The sequence below is a fragment of the Odocoileus virginianus genome, chromosome 15, assembly GCF_023699985.2.
Source record: "Odocoileus virginianus isolate 20LAN1187 ecotype Illinois chromosome 15, Ovbor_1.2, whole genome shotgun sequence".
Classification (NCBI taxonomy): domain Eukaryota; kingdom Metazoa; phylum Chordata; class Mammalia; order Artiodactyla; family Cervidae; genus Odocoileus; species Odocoileus virginianus.
Window position 1 is genome coordinate 24,566,371 of NC_069688.1, and position 19,280 is coordinate 24,585,650.

Sequence of the window (19,280 nt, forward strand, 5' to 3'; positions counted from 1 at the left end):
AACACCTGCATGTAGAGTGTTGGATAGTGACAAGTGCCTTGGAGAGAAGTAGAACAGGGCGGGGGGAGGATGGGTGTCAATGTGAAGGGATGGTGTCTCGCGATTTTATGAGAGGTGGTCGAGAGGGGCTATTTGAGTGAAGGCCCGGAGAGAGTGAGTCATGCAGGTACTTGAGAAGGGGAGCATTCAGGCAGAGGGTCTGGCAAGTGCAGAGGCCCCGAGGCCTGTCAGATTTGAGGAGGAACAAGAGGGCAGCGTGGCTGGTATGGCTGATGGGGATTTGGAGGCTGTGCAGTTGGGAAAGGGAGGTGCACCAATGACTCTGGATTTTACTCTGGAACAGACTGAAGCTTTGGGTGTTTAGAGCAAAGCTGGGTCATCATCTGACTTAGGTTACACCAGGGGTCCCCGGCCTCCAGGATCTGATGCCTGATGATCTGAGCTGGAGCTGGTGTAATAATAATAGAAATAGAGTGCATGATAAATCTCTTGCCTGCCCCTTGGCGCACTGGTTTCTTCCATGAAAATCGGTCCCTGGTGCTGAAAAGGCTGGGGGCTGCTGGGTTAAAGGGCTCCCTCTGTCCTCCACTGAGGAGAGACTGTGGGGACGGAAGAGTGAGAGTGCCCAGTGTGCAGGTTCTTGCAGTAATAACCCAGGTGGCTCTGGCCAAGCTGCTCCTGGTGGAGGTGATGAAAAATGGCCAGATTCTAGAAACACTGTAATCTTAAAAGGACAAGGAGCCGGGTTGGACTTGTTTATCACTTCAATCCTATTGCCAGACAGATGGTCTGGCCCATGTAGGTGCCCAACAAATATATATTTAATGAGTTGAGTGAATACAATTTAACACAACTTCTTATAATAGAGATGTAAGATATATTTAAAGAAAGGAAAGAGGCAGGATGCCTTGCCAGTGTTTCAGAATTTTTTTATCCCCACTGTGCTTCAGTGAAATCTTCAAAAATGTTAAAGGTCAGTTCAGATGAAATAAATTACATGTTTCAAGGCGATATAGCCCGTCTGCCTGAACATGCTTTTAAAATCGACAGTAAGACTATTTTTAGTGTGTGGTCTGTAGGTGACACTGTGTCTTGTTAGGGCTTCCTCTCCACCAGGTCATGGGTGCGAGGCCACCAAGGTAGAGTGTTTTGTTTTCATAACAGCTTGTTTTAATTCTCTGTTCTTTCTTTAAACACTTTTTATTTTATATTGGAACATACTCGATTAACAATGTTGTTAGTTTCAGGTGAACGGTGAAGGGACTCACCCATGCATATTCATGTATTCATTCTCCCCCAGATTCCCTCCTCCTCCAGGCTGCCACATAACATTAAGTGGAGTTCCCTGTGGTCTACAGTAGGACCTTGTTAGTTATTCATTTTAAATATAACAGTGTGTACATGTGGATTCCAAACTCCCTAACTATCTCTTTCTTCACCCTTCCTCTCTGGTAATAAGGTTGAGTGTTAAATGCGATTTTAACTGAACGTTATACTTGGTCTATAGACAATTAGATTAGCTTCTCCAACAATTTAGTAAGACTCTCTTGAAATTATATGTACAGGACTAACATTTGAAAATGTCATTCTTCCTTAATGGAATACTTAGATATTATATAAAGGATCGAAAATTCATCTCAGTGTTGGAAATACAACAGTGCTCACGTGCTACAGAGACCTTCACTGCTTGATGGCAATTTAACTTTAAGTCTTTTCCCATGTGATTCTGGTATATGTATGCATTTCATATACATGGGCATGCTAAGTCACCTCAGTCATGTCTGACTCTTTGCGACTCTATGGACAGTAGCCTGCCAGGCTCCTCTGTCCATGGGATTCTCCAAGCAAGAATACTGGAGTGGGTTGCCATGCCCTCCTCTAGGGATCTTTCCAACCCAGGGATGGAATCTCCAGCTCTCACGTTTCCTTCATTGGCAGGTGGGTTCTTCACCACTGGTGCCACCTGGGAAGCCACGCATATATATTTTTTGAGGGGGCTGTTATTTGTTAAGACCATATAAAGTATCATTAGATTTATTTTCCATTTTGAATTTGTGCAGGGAAGTGGAAGTACAGAAGGGGATGGTGTAGGGAAGGGATATTCAGGGGAAGATGAGGCTGCAGTAAAATTTAGAAAACTGGGTTATCATGGGAAGTTCTATGAGCGCTTTTCAGATGGCGAGTTTCCTCCAGCTGTGGGCCTTCTAAGCTGCTGGGCCATCTTTCTCCACCTGGAAAGCTTGCTGAGGCCATACCACCTTGTAAGACTTGTAAGACTGCTTCCGCTGGAGCTGTGAAGCTGACTGGTTCTTCTTATCCAGTGCCCACCTTCCTGCCATGGGAGTTAGTCATTCCAGATGAAACCTGGCTGAAGTTAGACATTCTGAGATTCCTGTCTTGTTAAACTTGAAAAGTCAGATGATGAAAGATTCCAGTGGACCCATGGCTTTCCTCAGAGTCAGGCATCCCCCTCTAAGATGGCTGGTGTCCCCCGAAGAGTCCCCGGGTGTTAGTAGAGCTGTGTACCTCCAGGGATGGAACCATGTTCTTCACAACCTACCATATGCCAGGCATATGCCTTGGTATGTCCCTCCTCTGGGCTCATTTGTAGTCTGATTTTCCTCTTCTAGTATGGTTTGTGTTTGGTTCTTGCCTAAGGGTTTCCCACAGTCCAGGGCTAGACAGTGTCCTATCTTTTCATCCCCCCAGCCTGTCATTAACATACTTTTTGCCATCTCATGGGTGACAAGCTGGCTCTAAGAACTTCTAGGCCTCATGTCCTCATTCAAGGCAAACAGCGAGGCGGAGGGGGTGCTGCTCCAGCTACGTCTGTTTCTTTCATCAGAGAAGTGAGCTTTACCATCGGCTCCCAGTGGACTTCCCCTATCACTGTTTACCACTTCAAACTAAAAGCAATACTGGGAAAATGAGCATCCGGCTTTGGGAAGAAGAGGTTTGGGAATGGCTCTTGACTTAAGTAAAAGTCACTCAGTCATGTCTGACTCTTTGTGACCCCCTGGACTGTATCCTGTCAGGCTTCTCTGTCCATGGGATTCTCCAGGCAAGAATACTGGAGTGGGTTGTCATTCCCTTCTGCAGGGGATCTTCCTGACTCGGGGATCAAACCCAGGTCTCCTTCATTGCAGGCAGATTCTTTACCATCTGAGCTACTGTGGAAGCCTATATACCTACCTATGATAAAGTTTAATTTATAAATTAAGCATATTTTAGAGATTAGTAACAGTAATGGATAATAAAATGGAGTGATTATTACAATATACTGTAATAAAACTTGTGATGTGGTCTCTCTCTTTCTCTGTGTCTCAAAATGTCTTATTGTACTATATTCACCCTTCTTGTGGTGATGTGAGATGAATAAAATGTCTATATGGTAAGTAAGATAAAGTAAGGTGAATGATGTATTGTGATCTATGTGCGTGCTAAGTTGCTTCAGTTGTGTCTGACTCTTTGTGACCTCATGGACTGTATCCCGCCAGGCTCCTCTGTGCATGGGGTTCTCCGGGCAAGAATACTGGGGTGGGTTGCTATGCCCTTCTCCAGGGGATCTTCCTGATCCAGGGATGGAACCTGGGTGTCCTGCATTGCAGACAGATTCTTTACCCTCTGAGCCACTAGGGCTTCTGACTTAGCCAACTGCAAAACATCTGCCCCAGGGGCCACTCTCACCAGCTGGATCATGTTCTTCCACACAAGCTGCCATATCATGTGAAAATCCATGTCATTTTGTCACATCCGCTCGCTATAGGGCCACCACCTCCCTCCTGTCTCTGTCTCTGCCTTTAACTGCAGCATCAGCGACTCCTGGCCTTAGCGTTAGTTGCTTGACCTCAATCCCCTGTTCACCCCTGGCTCCTCCCTCACCTACTGCGCTCAGGTGACCCACAGGAGAGCCAGTGCTGGGCAGACGTCTTCACGCAAGCTTGCCCTCTTCCTCCTGCACGCCCGCGTGTGAGTCTTGGAGGTCTGTCTCATCTGTCACTTGTCGTTGGAATCACTGGATTCATCCTGTGCTCCTGTGTCTCTCTAACCTCTGTCACACAAAGGTCCCCGAGTCCTGTTCAGCTTGTTTCGGGAATAACTCTCCCCTCGGCTTCTCGTTTCCCTTTGCATAGACCTGGTTCTCCTTCAGGGCTCCCCTGGTGGCTCAGCAGTAAATAATCTGCCTGCCCGCGCAGAAGACACAGGAGACTTGGGTTCGATTCCTGGGTTTTGAGCATCCCCTGGGGTAGGAAATGTCAACCCACTCCAGTGTTCTTGCCTGGGAAATCCCAAGGATAGAGGAGCCTGGCGGGCTACAGTACTTGGTGTCAGAGTCGGACATGACTGAGCACGAACAGAAGCATGCGTTCCCCTTCAATTCCTGATCTCCTCACTCCACTTCAGTCCATCCTCCAAACTGCCGCAGTTATCTTTATGTAACTTGATTGTTCGCCCTTGCCTGAAAGGCATTCATGGTTCCTTATTGTTTGAGTATAACACAGAAGCATGGCATTTGAATTGCATCCTGCCCAACCCGTCGCTTTAATCACATTTGCTCAGTATTCTTGCCCTTCTGATTCAAGGTCTCCAGTTTCCCAGAGAGATCTCAGGGCTTTGCTGTTGGGAACACTTGACCTGCCTTTCTCCCTCAGTTACCTCCTTCTTGTCCTATGGACCCAGGTCAAAAATAACCTCTCCAGGGTGGTTTCTCTCACACCATTTCATGCAGGTGCCTTTTCCCCTCTTATACTGTTGGTATCACATTTGTGACATTGTTTTTCACCTTCACATCCATCTCCTCAAAGAGAGAATCAGCCTGTGATGTAGCTTCACATCTTTAATAGCTGTTACAGGGCTTGGCATCATAGCAGGTACTCCAAAGATGTTTGTTAACAAGTGCTTTTTAACTCCTGTGGGATAGCGGTGGAGGAGGTTTTCTGAATGTTGTGCATTTGGTACATGTGTGGTCAGTATGAATCCTAAAAGTTCAGTTAAGAAAACTTCAGAGAACAAGTGTTTACTGCAGTGGAGAGCTCTCAGCTTCCAGGATTGGAGGTGGTGTGTGTGTGTGGTTGGTGTTTTTAGAACAAGGCAATGGTTCAGCCCCGTGGGAGCAGATTGCATGAGACAGGCACCCAGAATGGGGAGAGAATGCCAGCCAATCTGTCAGGTTTCATCATCTGCTGGTCTTGGGCTGGGAAGATTCCTAATATACGCCTCTCAAACCTAACATCTTGGGAGGGACTGCCTTCGGTTTTCATCTTCGGCAGGTTGCTTATACAACCCACCTAAAAGTGATATTTTAAGAAAGTTGATTATTTATTTCAAGTCGAGTAAATAAATCTTGGTGTATTGGATTTATTAAGCATGGATTCTGATCATATCTGCCCTGGTAAGGAAATCTACCTGGTGTGTAGAAGAGGCAGATCTCTTTTATAGATTACTTCTTAGCCAAGAAATAACATTTTCTTTTCTTTTAATTTCACACAGCTAAAATTGCAATTATATAATTGTGAAAAAGCAGTATGGGGAGTAGTCCATTTAAGACTCAGGGATAGAGGGAGCTGTGGATCCCCCACCACCACAATAAATTGGTGATTTTATTTTTTTTATCTGGGAAACCTACTTGCTCGTGGGTGTGTGCATTGGCAGATAAAGTGTGTGGGTTGGTGAGTTGTTTGTATATACTTACATGACTGTAGGTGAGTGAGTGTGTGTGTGTGTATAGATCAGAAATTACAACACAACCTCTTAAATTTAGAAAAATGGTGAAATGACAAAACTCATGAATACACATCCGTCATATGTAAACATATATACTGCCTTTCTGTACTGTTAGTGTACAGATAGGTCTCCTTTAACAAATAGATTATATTTGAAACACGTTATGTTTTAAGTGAGTTAGATGTCTTTCCTAAACACTGTTTATGTTATTAATTTTCTTTGCAGTGCTCCCTTTTCAAACATGTTACAAAAGTAATCTTCAATCAAGGTTTAATTACTGTTATTTTCAAAGCAGTTGGATCTGAAATAAGGAGGCTTTACTGAAATTTTTCTATTTTTTAGCCATAGAAGTTAATGATAGTTCTTTCCATCAAGTTGAAACGAAGCAGAAGATAAGCAGTATAAATTATCATGTCTTAGGTACTCTCTTAGAAAATATTTCATCTTCTGGTCCAACTGGAAAAATAAGCAATTGGTAATTGCTAATGAGTTGGTACTATTCAGGACATTTTTGAGGTGACCTTCCATTTTTGAGATAAAGAAATTATTCTGATGAGATTAAGTAGATCATCTCTTCTGCATTCCACATATGGCTTTGTGTGAGAAAGAACAAGATGGTTCTAAATGGGTAACTTGGCAGGAATACTGGCAATAGATGATTTTATGGGAGACAGTGTGTGATAAGAGGGTGCTTAGCCTTAAACGTAGAAATCTGGCCTCTTTGGACCTAACACCGAGAAAGAATAGTGTGCATTTCCCCATATTGTTGTTCCAAAGGTGTGGCAACAATATCAAAAGCAAAAATGTACTGTTGAAACAATATACCTCAAGTTGAAGGTTAATGTTGCAAGCATGGCTTTCAGGTAATGAATTAAGTCCTGGTTTCATATGAGGGATGGCTTACTAGCTGGTAGGTGACCTTTTATTATTATTTTTTCTTTCACTTAAAAGATTAAGCTGTATTCAGGATGGAGTTGAAGAGAGAACAAAGAATAAGTTAGCAGCATAGTCTATTGAGTCATGAGAAAATAAAGGCTTGTGCACACACAGAACAGTTCTGCCTGGCTTACACACAAGTCTGTGCTTTAAATGCCAAAGGTGCCATCACTTCTTCCCTCTCTCCTTGCCTCATTTTATCATTGATGTTTTCCTATCCTTTTAGTAGGTAAAACTTCCTCGCCTTTCTCCCCTGAAACTGCTGCGAACATTACCCATGGCTTCCACTTCGCTAAATCTAAAGCTCAACTCTCTGCTTTGGTCTAACTTGACCTTTCAGCAGAGTTGACATACTTGATGACTCTCGTCTAGCAAACACTTTCTTCTCTTGACTCCCAGGCCCTCACATACTCCTTGGTTTCCCTCTGACCTCACTCACTGGTCACTCTTTCCCAGATGCTTGCTGCTTCATTTTCTCTTCGTGGATGCACCCAGGACTCAGACCCTACAGCGCGTGTTCTTCTCAATTTGACTCCCTTCCCTGGAAACCTCATCTGGTCTCATGTGCTCACAGCTCCCATGTGGACGTCTCTGGCCCACATCCCTGAATTCCAGACCCATGCAGTCACTCCTCTCTCTTGTGTGTCTACACTTCCGTCATCACCTGTCTAAATGCAGACTCTGGATCTGGCCTTCAAGTCTGCTCCCCTTGGAGTTATTTGTATCAAATAAGGACAACTTCATTCTTCCAAGTGCAGGAAACATCCCTGACTCCTCTCTTTCCCTCACATTCTACCTCTAAGCCTTCGAGAAATCATGAGACCCAGGTCTTATTACACTTCTCACCACCTCACTGTTACCCTTCTAGTCTGACCTGCCAGTGCCCCTTGCGTGGGTTATTGCAGCTGCCTTGTAACTGGTCCCCAGGCTTCTGCCCACTTCTCAGTTGGCTCAGAGAGTGACTGGCGTGAGGTGGTTCAGCACATCAGTCAGATCACGTCACTTCTCTGCTCCAAATCCTCAGAGACTCCCAGCTTCCCTTAAAGGCCAAAGTCCTTCTCTAGACCTGAGGGGCTCTGTAAGATCAGACTTTCTGCCCACCCATTACCTCCCTGGCTTCCTCTCCTATTAAATCCTTCACTGCAGGTACAGTGGCTTCTGCTTCTCCTTACACATTCCAGATGTGATCTGTTTCCATTTTAGGGCCTTTGCACATGGTGTTCCACCTGCCTGCAATGTCTTTTCCCCAGACGTGTGCAATTAACTCCTTCATTTCAAGCCCTTTCTCCAGTGTCCCCTTCTTCCTCATGACCCTAATGACTACTGCAGTCTGTTCCACCCCAGCACTCCTTATGCCCCTCTTATTTTTCTATAATACTCATCATCTATTAACGTACAATATAGTATGCTTATTTCCTATGCTTGTTTCTAAGAACAATTCTTTAGTTTTGGCTGTGCTGGGTCTCCGCTGCTGGGCAGGCTGCTCTCTAGCTGCAGGGTGTGGGCTTCTCATTGTAGGGCACTTGGGCTTCAGGAGTTGCTGCGTGTGGGCTCCGTAGTTGAGGCTCCTGGGCTCTGGAGCACAAACTCAGTAATTGTGGTGCACAGGCTTAATTGCCCCGAAGCATGTGGGATCTTCCCGGATGAGGGATCCAACCTGTGCCTCCTGCATTGGCAGGTGGATTCTTTACCACTGAGTCACCAAGGAAGCCCTGTTTTTTATTGTCAGCTTCTCCTACTAGAATGCAATCTTCATGAGCACAGGGACTTTTGGCTGTTTCGTGTCCTAACGTCTGGTGTGGTTGATGGCACAAGTTCTCAATAGCTATGTGCTGAATGAATAAGAGAAAATTGTGGGTGCTGGGAGCTGTGGGCCAGCTTTCTCCCATGTACTGAGACTTGTTCTGTGTCAAGCCTTTTTCCCCTTAAGACCCCACTTTCTGAAGTGTTTGTTGTGGGAGTTGGGGCTAGAGTGAAGACTCCCTTTGGGATGGTTTCTGGGAGGAGGAGGAAAAAGAGAAGGGAAAGTCTTTCCTGCTATTGCCATAATGCGTTGGCTTGAGTGATGGAGCCAGGTAATCAGCGGGCCTGGCCTGGTCTGATATAGTTTGTATTCTGATGTTTTTACTTAACATTATCTCGTGGGCACTGGCCCCACTTTTTCTTTTCTGCTTTTTATGAATATATTTTAATAGCTACATATATAAAATATGGTCGTAATGACTCAGCCTTAAAAGCTGACATGTGTAAGCATGGAGGTGATCTTGGATTGCTTTTAAATATTTATTTTTAAAAATGTCTCTTGCTTTCATTATTTTTAAAAATAAATTTATTTTTATTTACTTTTGGCTGTGCTGGGTCTTCATTGTTTCCAGGGCTCTTCTCTAGTTGTGGCGAGTGGCGGCTACTCCCTAGTTGCGGTGCACAGGCTTCTCATTGTGGTGGCTTCTCTTGTTATGGAGCTCAAGCCCGAGGGCTTCAGTAGTTGCAGCTCTTGAACTCTAGAGCTCAGTAATTGTGGAGGAGGGACTTAATTGCTCCACAGTATGTGGGATCTTCCCGGATCAGGGATAGAACCTGCATCTCCTGCATTAGCAGGTGGATTTTTTTTCTTTTCCTTTTTTTTCAAACCACTGAGTCACCAGAGGAGCCCTAAATGTTTGTTTATTTGGCTGCCTGGGGTCTTAGTTATGGCATGCAGGATCTTCTGACTTCCATGCAGTATGCGGGATCTTTAGTTGCAGTGTGTGGAATCCAGTTCCCCTACTAGGGATTGAGCTTCGGCCCCCTGCATTAGGAGCATGGATTCTTAGCCACTGGACCACCAGGGAAGTTCTTTGGATTGCTTTTAAGAACCTAAGGGTTAGATAACAGTTAAGAGGACTGGCTAGAGTTTGGTTCTCTGGGTGATCCTGGCTCCAGCCCTTCCTGGCTGGGTGGCATGAGGCAATTCACTGAACTCATGCTTACTATCCTCCTCTGTCACATGGCAGTAGTACCAGTGCTTCTGGAGCACCTGGATCCGTCACAGAAACAGGGTTATTCTGGGGAAATGAGAGTTTGCTCTTAGAACCTTTCTGTTCCCTGTCATCTTCAGACCAGCATGATCAGTGATACCTGGGGGGCTGGTTAGTAATAGACTCTGAGACCCCACCCAGACCCACCCAATCCGAATCTGCTTTCTGACTAGCTCCCCAGGTCTTTCTGTGCACACCGCTGTCCCAGAAACAGAGACTTCAAACCCTGGCTGGGACATAACCAAAGACTCCCTGATGCTGGTTTTGATTTGGAGCAATTCTGCTTTTGGACCAGTTAGAAACATACCTCTTGTCTGTGTCAGGCAAGCTTTTCTAGTATTAATATGTACCCGTGGGATCCCAGGCCCTTCACGGCACATCTCTGGTCTTCAGCGTCCTCATCTGTGATGTGAAAGTCAGAAACGAGTCATTTCAGAAGCAACCTGGCAGCTCTGGCCTTCTGGGATTCGGTGCTCCTCCTCAGTTCATATTTTACTGAATGGTGGTGGTTTAGTTGCTAAGTTGTCCGGCGCTTGTGACCCCATGGACTGTAGCCTGCCAGGCTCCTCTGTCCATGGGATTTTCCAGGCAAGAACACTGGAACGGGTTGCCATTTCCTTTTCCAGGGGATCATCCCGACCCTGGAATCGAACCTGAGTCTCCTCCATTTCAGGGAGATTCTTTACTGATAGGGAGTTTTGTTTTATTTATTTATTTTTTCCATTTATTTTTATTAGTTGGAGGCTAATTACTTTACAATATTGTAGTGGTTTTTACCATACATTGACATGAATCAGCCATGGATTTACATGTGTTAAGACTAGGATTTCTTTTGGAAACTGAATAAGAGTATGACCTTGGAAAAATGTTCACAAATACTCTTGTGGTGCAAGCTAACCATGCCAGAGGGATTGGCCTTTTCTAAATCTCCCAGGTGCATCTTACTCTGTTTTAATGTCTTGTTTGACAGCACTCTAAGAAGCAGCAGGATTTGGGTGCTTTTGGTAGAAGCGACTCTACTTGAGTAATCACTAACCCTTTTAGAACAAAAACAATGGCCCTTAAAATGATCTATCTTTCAGTGACATAATTGCTTCATAGGCTATATATCAGAGAGAGCAACAAATTCTAAAAGATTAATCTTGTAAAATGCAGTCAGTAATCATGGTCTACTAGTCTGGAAGGGATCCTAGAAAATAGCTCTTATTTTATAGACCAGAAAAATGAAAAGGATGGTGCTTTTCTTGAAAACATGTCCATGACCACTTTTGAGATTTCCAGCACCTTTCTACCAGTGACTAAATGGAGGTCAAACTTGTTGGGCTAGTTGGTAGTCTTGACTCATGTTGGTTTGGCCTAAGATTATTTGCTGTATGCTGAATTGTGTTCCCTCAAATTCATATCTTAAAGCCCTAACCCTCAATGCATCTGCATAGGGAAGTAGGACCTTTTGGGAGGTAATTAAGGTTAAATGAGGTCATAAGGGTGGAACCCTAATCCATTAGGACTCATGTCCTTATAAGAAGAGGAGGAACCTGAGAGCTCTCTGTACACATAGAAGATAGGCCACATCAGGTACATAGTGAGAGGGTTTTTGTTCAGTCACTCTGCTGTGTTCAACTCTTTGAGTCGAACATGGACTAAGAACGCCATGCCCATGGACTGCAGCATGCCAGGTTTCCCTGTCCATCACCAACTCCCAGAGCTTGCTCAAAATCATGTCCATTGAGCCAATGATACCATCCAACCATCTCATCCTCTGTTGTCCCCTTCTCCTCCTGTCCTCAATCTTTTCCCAGAATCAGGGACTTCTCCAGTGAGTTGTCTATTTGCATCAGATGACCAAAATACTGGAACTTCAGCTTCAGCATCAGTCGTTCAGTGAAATTCAGAGTTTATCTCCATTAAGATTGACTGGTTTGATTTCCTTGCTTGACATCAGATAATATGGAATATTACTCAGCCATAAAAAGGAACACATATGAGTCAGTTCTAATGAGGTGGATGAACCTAGAGCCTATTATACAGAGCGAAGTAAGTGAGAAAAAGAAAGATAAACATCACGTATTAATGCATATCTGGACTTCCCTAGTGACTCAGATGGTAAAGCGTCTGCCTACAATTTGGGAAACCCAGGTTCAATCCCTGGGTCGGGAAGATCTCCTAGAGAAGGAAATGGCAACCCATTCCAGTATTCTTTCCTGGAAAATCCCATGGATGGAGGAGCCTGGTAGGCTACAGTCCATGGGGTTGAAAAGAATCAGACACAATGAGCGACTTCACTTTCACTTAATGCATATGTATGGAATCTAGAAAGATAGTAATGATCCTACTTGCAGGGCAGCAAAGGAGATGCAGATGTAACAGACTTTTGGACACAGTGGGATAAGGAGAGGGTGGGATGATTTGAGAGAATAACACTGAAACATACATTACCATGTGCAAAATAGATAGCCAGTGGGAGTTTGATGTGTGACACAGGGAACTGAAAGCTGGTGTTTTGTGACAACCTAGAAGGGCGGGACTTCCCTGGTGGCTCAGACGGTAAAGCGTCTGGCTACAATGCGGGAGACCAGGGTTCGATCCCTGGGTCAGGAAGATCCCCTGGAGAAGGAAATGGTAACCCACTCCAGTACACTTGCCTGGAAAATCCCATGGACAGAGGAGCCTGGTGGGCTACAGTCCATGGGGTCACAAAGAGTCAGACACGACTGAGCAACTCCAGAGGGGTGGGATGGGGAGGAAGGTGGGAGAAGGTTCAAGAGTAGGGGGACATATGTATACCTGTGGCTGATTCATATTGATGTATGGCAGAAGCCATAATAATATTATAAAGTGATTTATCCTTTAATTAAAAATTTTTAAAAAGCAAGAAACAAATGGTGCTGGTCTGTCACATTTCCTAAGGGAAATAATATTAACTGCACAGGACAAAAATCTCAGAATGAAGACATCTGCATGTGATAGTATCCAGATTATTTTACTTGGAAGGATATAGTAGAGAATGAGAGTCTTCTGTACAACTGATTTAGCAGTGGTTTATAGAAACTTTGAGGAAGATTACTGTGTAGTAGAAAGGGCACCTGGCTGGGAATTTAAAACTTTGAGTTGGGGTTTGCATCAAGATCCTGCTTATTTGTTGGATGTTACGCCTTGGACAAGTCACTCTCAGAGGCTCAGGGTCAATATTAGCAAAGTGAGGAAAGAATTGCCAGTGCTACCTCATGGGAGTGTTATTAAAATTCTGTGAGGTAGATTATGAGAGAAAGCTCTGGAAGATACAAAGCCTTTAAGAGTGAGAGCCGGGTTAACCATTATCAAGGTGTCCTTGTTGAGTCATGGTCATATGACCCCCAGAGATGCAGGAGTTAGACTCATAAAAAAATTAAGGGATCATATAATGAACTCCCTAATTTCACATGAGAAAACTGATGTCTGAAGAAACTGACTTATCCATCTGGTTTGGATCAAGGAGACTCACAGTGGGAGCTTGGGCCCTTCCTCATTGAACTGAGATACTGTGTTTACAGAACAAAGGGCCACAGTGAGCAGGAAATCTGCAAAACTTCTGCCTTTGCAGAAGGTAACCAAACTGAGTTCACCTGGCAGAATGGATAATTAGAACAGTACAGTTTCCAGAAACACAGTAAGAACTTTGTAGATATGTTAAGGGCTTCCCAGGTGGCATTAGTGGTAAAGAATCTGCCTGCAATGCGGGCGATCAGGGTTCTATCCCTGGGTTGGGAAGATTCCCTGGAGGAGGGCATGGCAACCCACTCCAGTATTCTTGCTTGGAAAATCCCATGGACAGGGGAGCCTGGCAGGCTACTGTCCATGGGGATTGCAGAGTCAGACATGAGTGAAGCAACTTAAGCTTAAACTTAGCACACACAGATAATGTTAAACTTATTTTGTAAAATGATTCTTTGGAAGTCATTTTGAAAAAGAATGTGATAAAAAAAATCTTAGCAATCACAGTCTGGTAAGGGCACAGTTTACAATGGCATTTATTCGAGGCTTAGACTGTAGGGTAATATTATATCCTAGATTATTTGACAGACAGGGGTGTGGGTTTTTAAGGCAAGTGGATTAGAGGGAGATGCCCAGAGAAGACACTGACAAGTCAGCAGCTCTCAGCGAAAGAGGAAAATGAATGATTGTGTCAATGATGTGATGGAGAGATTGACAGCCTAGTTCTTGAACTTGAAACTATTAAAATGCTAATTCTGGTAATCCCACATGCTTGCTGAGGAAGGAAGGATAGAAACCTGTTATAAGGCACTGCAGTTGCAAGTGATCTGTTAACTTTAAAATATCTTTTACTGTGGGAAGGAAATAAAGATCAGAGCAAAAGTAAATGAAATGGAAACTAAAAAGACAATAGACAAGATTAATACAACTAAGAACTGATTCTTTGAAAAGATATAATTGGCAGACTTTTAGCTAGACTCACCAAGAAAAAGGACACAAAATTAGAAATGAGAGGAAATGTTATAACAGATACTACAGAAATACAATCATAAGAGAATATTATAATCATACACCAACAAATTTGAAAACATAGAAATGTATAAATTTCTAAAAATGTACAACCTACCACGACCGAATCATAAAGAAGGTGAAAATCAGAATAGGCTGATGACTAGTAAGAAGATTGAATCAGTAGTCAAAACCTCTCAACAAACAAAAGTCCAGAACCAGATGGTTTCACTGGTAAATTCTCCCAAATATTCAAAATATATAAAAATATAAAAGAGGAAAGAACACTTCAAAATCCATTTTATGAGGCCAGTGTAACCCTGATAACAAAATCAGACAAGATGCCATAAGAAAAGATTACAGACCAATATCCTGATGAACATAGCTGCAAAAATTCTCAACACAGTATTAGCAAACTGAATTCAATAGTACATTCAAAAGATCATACACCACCATTAAGTGAGATTTATCCCAGGAATGCAAGGATGGTTCAGCATCTGCAAATCAATTTATGTGACACAATACATTAACAAAATGAAACATAAAAATCATCTCAACATCTATAGAAGAAGCTTTTGAAAAAATTTAACATCCATTATGATAAAAAAACCTCAACAAATGAGTTAGAGGGAAGGTACTGCAACATATTAAAGGTCATATATGATAAGCCCACAGCTAACATTGTACTTAATGGCAAAAAGATGAAACTTTTCCCTCTAAGGACCAAGACAAGGATGTCCACTCTCACCATTTTTTATTCAATATACTATTAGAAGCCCTGACCAGAGCAATCAGGCAATAAAAAGATATAAAAGGCATCCAAATTCTAAAGGAAGAAGAAAAACTGTTACTCTTTGCAGATGACATTATATTATATGTAGAAAACCCAAAAGATTCCATCAAAAAATGTTAGAACTAATAAATGCAGTAAATTTTCAGGGTACAAAACTAAATTTAAAAATCTGTTGGGTTTCTATATGCTAATAATCAATCAAAGAAATTAATTTACAATTCTGTTTACAACTACAACAAAAGAATAAGATAGCCAGGGATAAATTTATTTATTTATTTATTTTTTTATCCCCCCGAAGGGGGTGCACCGTTCCTGGAAGTACTGCAATACCAGGTCGATGCGTGGAGTGGACAGAGCAAGCTCCTATTCCAACTCCTAATCCCCAAAATCCATTTAATATATTGTTCTCGGATAGAGGACGTATCAGATATTAAACTGATAAGAACAGATACTACACTTGATCTTAGCCAAAAGGCCGAGAAGCGATAACCAGGGATAAATTTAATCCAGGAGGTAAAAGATTTGTCTTCTGAAAACTATAAGATATATTTTTAAAATTTATTTATTTTTAATGGAAGGATATTTGCTTTACAGTATTGTGTTGGTTTCTGCTAAAAGCAACATGAATCAGCCGTAGGTGTGCTCATGTCCTCTCCCTCTTCAGCTTCTCTCCCACCCTAGGTTGTTACAGAGCTCCAGTTTGAGTTCCCTGAGTCATAGGGCAAATTCCCATCGGCTATCTATTTTACATATAGTAATGTATGTTTCCATGTTACTCTCTCCATACACCCCAGCCTCTCCTTCCTCCCCTATACTGTGTTCTCAGGTCTGTTCTCAATGTCTATGTCTCCATTGCTGCCCTGCATATAATTTCATCAGTACCATCTTTGTATATTCCATATATATGTGTTAGTATACAATATCTGTCTTTCTCTCTCTGACTTACGTCACTCTCTATAATAGGTTCTAGGCTCATCCACCTCATTAGAACTGACTCGGATGCACTCACTTTTATGGCTGAGTAATATTCCATTGTATATACATACTGCAGCTTCTTTATCCATTCATCTGTCAGTGGACATCTAGGTTACCCCCACGTTCTAGCTAATGTGAATAGTGGTGCAGTGAATGTTAGGCTTCATGAGTCTTTTTCAGTTGTGGTTTCCTCAGGGTACATGTCTAGGAGGGGGATTTCTGGGTCATATGGTGGTTTTATTCCTAGTTTTTTAAGGAATTTCCATAGTGGCTGTAACAATTTACATTCCCACCAATGGTGCAAGAGGGTTCCCTTTTCTCCACATCTTCTCCAGTATTTACTGTTTGTAGACCTTTTGATGATGGCCATTCTGACCTGTGTGAGTGATATCTCATTGTAGAAAAACTACAAGAAACTGATGAAAGAAATTGAAGGTACACATCAGTGGAAATATATGCTTTGGATTGGAAGAATAATTATTGTTAAATGGTCCATACTACCCAAAGCAACCTATAGATTCAATGCAATCTCTATCAAACTTTCAATTGTGTTTTTCATAGATATGGAACAAACAATCCTAAAAGTTGTATGGAACCACTAAGACTCCCATATAGTCAAAACAATCATGAGAAAGAACAAAACTGTTGATATCATGCTTCTTGATTTCAAGCTATATTACAAAGCTACAGTAATCAAAACAGCATGGTATTGGCAACAAAACAAAAGCACAGACACATAGATCAATGGTACAGAAAAGAGAATCCAGAAAAAAAAGCCATGCATATGTGATCAATTAATTTAAAACAAAGGAGCCAAGAATATGCTGTGGAGATAGTCTCTTCAGTAAATGGTAGTAGAAAAACTGGACCACTATCTTACACCATACACAAACCTTAACTCAAAATGGATTCAAGACTTGGATGTGAAACCTTAAGCCATAAAACTCCTGGAAGAACACAGGTGGTAAGCTCCTCGAGACACTACCCCACACTGATCAGGATGGCTATTATAAAAATAATAACATATACAAATATTAAATCATTATGTTGTACACCTGAAACTAGACAATGTTATGCCAGTTATTCCTCAAAAAACATCCTTTTCTGTTAAGAAAGATTTCATGGTTCATTAGGTGCAAGAATGCTTTAGTTAAGGAAATAAGAAATATGAAGATGAAACATGGATAATAACATTTTCAGATGGAAACTTACTGTATTTTCTAAAGAAAACATTTGGTGGAGAGGTTCTGTGATCGTGGCAAGGCGTATGTCTCAAATTAAGGATATGCCTTGCTAGATATATGAAGAGCTATGCCTTTAAATGACTTAACAGGACATTTTCAAGCAACTCAGCACTTGGCAGATTTAATTTTGACGAGCAGAAGCAGGTGGGTGGCTCAGGCTTCTCAACCTTGAAGAGATGACCCTGGATGACTTTGGTTTTTTTTTTTTTTTCCTGATAGTTGCAAGATAAAATAAGATTTAATTAAGGAACTTGGAAACGGTATCTCCGTTGTGCAGGTGAAAGGGAGAGGAATGTGTGACAAATAGATAGAAACAGGTGTAATGAAAGCACGGGATGATGTAAGCCCTGGGAAATACACTGGCAAGGCATCCCTGGGGATGAAACTTGCAAGAACAGTTTCTGTTTAGACAAATGAAACCCAACCAGCAATAGTGCTTGCACATGTATTTCAGTAACTTCTGAGTCTGAGATCTCTCTTCTGTTTTTGTGCAGCTGAGTGAGAGATCTCAAGGCTGAGGGAAGTCACCCCCCTACAGGCTTGCACCTTTTGAGAGCTTTGAGAGCCTTTAAATGCTTTGAAAAAATATGTAACTGTTCTGAAGTTGTTTCAAACTGTAACCATCTTGACCTCATCTTTCATTTTTTTTTTTTCCTTGATGATTCTATTTTCTTCCTTCGTGCCCTCCCCCTCCCCTTCTGCTTCCTCTCCTCTCTTTTCCTCCCCTTCTGGGTAAAGTTTCTGGCACCTGGCTTGTTTGCCAGGAAAAAGACAACTGCTTGCAAAGGAGATCTAACCCTTTCCTGCGTGCTCACTGCATTGGGCTCTGACCATCCTGGCTGGGGTGGGGGTGGACAGCTGGGCTGTACAGGGGTTCCTGGGCTCCCACAAAGGGAAATGCCCCTCCTTGTATCCCGGACCCCTCTTCCCATGATGTAGGCCAGATCAGGGGTTACAAGAAAAATTTTGAAATCTTTGAAGTCTGCCTATCTTTCCAAAAAAGTGCTTTGGTAGGTTAATCATTGACGTAACATTTTGTACTTGGGAGCATATGATTATGGGCACATAAAGAATGTACTCTGATGCTTAGCTTCTCAGAAAAAAACTCTCTGCTGCAGTTTGGGGACACATGCAAAGCTGCAGTCAGTGAATGCTGGGAGGATCCGTACAGTAGACTGAACAGAGAGTGAGGTGTTTGATTTGGTTTTGTTTGTTTGGCATAAAATCCTATCAGCTTCTCTTATATTCACATCTCACACTGAATTTATGAAAGTTTTGTAAATCAGGATAAAGTTACATATGTTAATGTATGTCCACACCCCCATTTGTCTTTAAAAATTGTGACCCTTATTACATTTGTACTGTTCTTTTTCTTCTTTCACACTGCTTTCTCCCACTGTTCCCTTCTTAGATCTTTCTATGAGTCTATCTACACCTATGAAGTAGAAAATTAACATTAATTATTTATATAACACACAGAATCATAACTATTTAAAAATTGTTACTTCAGTTCTTACCTTTCATTTCATTTTTATTTTGCTTCTTCCTCTTGCTGTTTTCGCCTTCCTCCTCTTCTTACTCCCCTCTGCTTCTCTTTCTTGATCTCTCTCTCTCTCTCTATATATATATATATATATATGTATATATACACACACACACAAATATATATATTTTTCTAAATCTTGATCATTGATTAAGGTGGTGTCTGCCAGGTTTTGCCACTGTAAAGTACTATTTTTCTCTTCGTAGTTAAACAGTTTGTGAGGAGATACTTTACAACTGCATAAATCTCCTGTTGTTTGATAGTAAATTTGCACCCACTCATGTTAGCAGATAATTTCCCAATTCCATCATGTTATTAATAAATGTAGATTAAATGATGGAGACAGAAAATTAAAACAGATTTTATCACAGATTATGTGCAACACTCACTTTACTGTCCTACAGTATATTTTATAGATGATTTATATGGCCTACAGACACATAATTTCAACTGTAATGTAAGAGAAATGGAAGAGTAGTGATTTATTAAAAAGTAATATGATTTCAGTATGTGACTGTGTTGGTACTTCTTCATAAGAGGACACATTGAAGAAGTTGGATGTGATATCT

General features: G+C 42.1%; 1 long non-coding RNA gene and 1 other non-coding gene across 5 annotated transcripts in view; one reads left to right on the forward strand and one right to left on the reverse strand.

The window, feature by feature from the left end:
- LOC139038463 (uncharacterized) overlaps window positions 1-19,280 on the forward strand; it is a 170,156-nt gene that overhangs the window by 9,383 nt on the left and 141,493 nt on the right. The window lies entirely within an intron of this gene.
- Window positions 15,246-15,436, reverse strand: LOC139038531 (U2 spliceosomal RNA). The gene has a single exon (XR_011491576.1). It is a non-coding gene; the product is annotated as a U2 spliceosomal RNA (small nuclear RNA).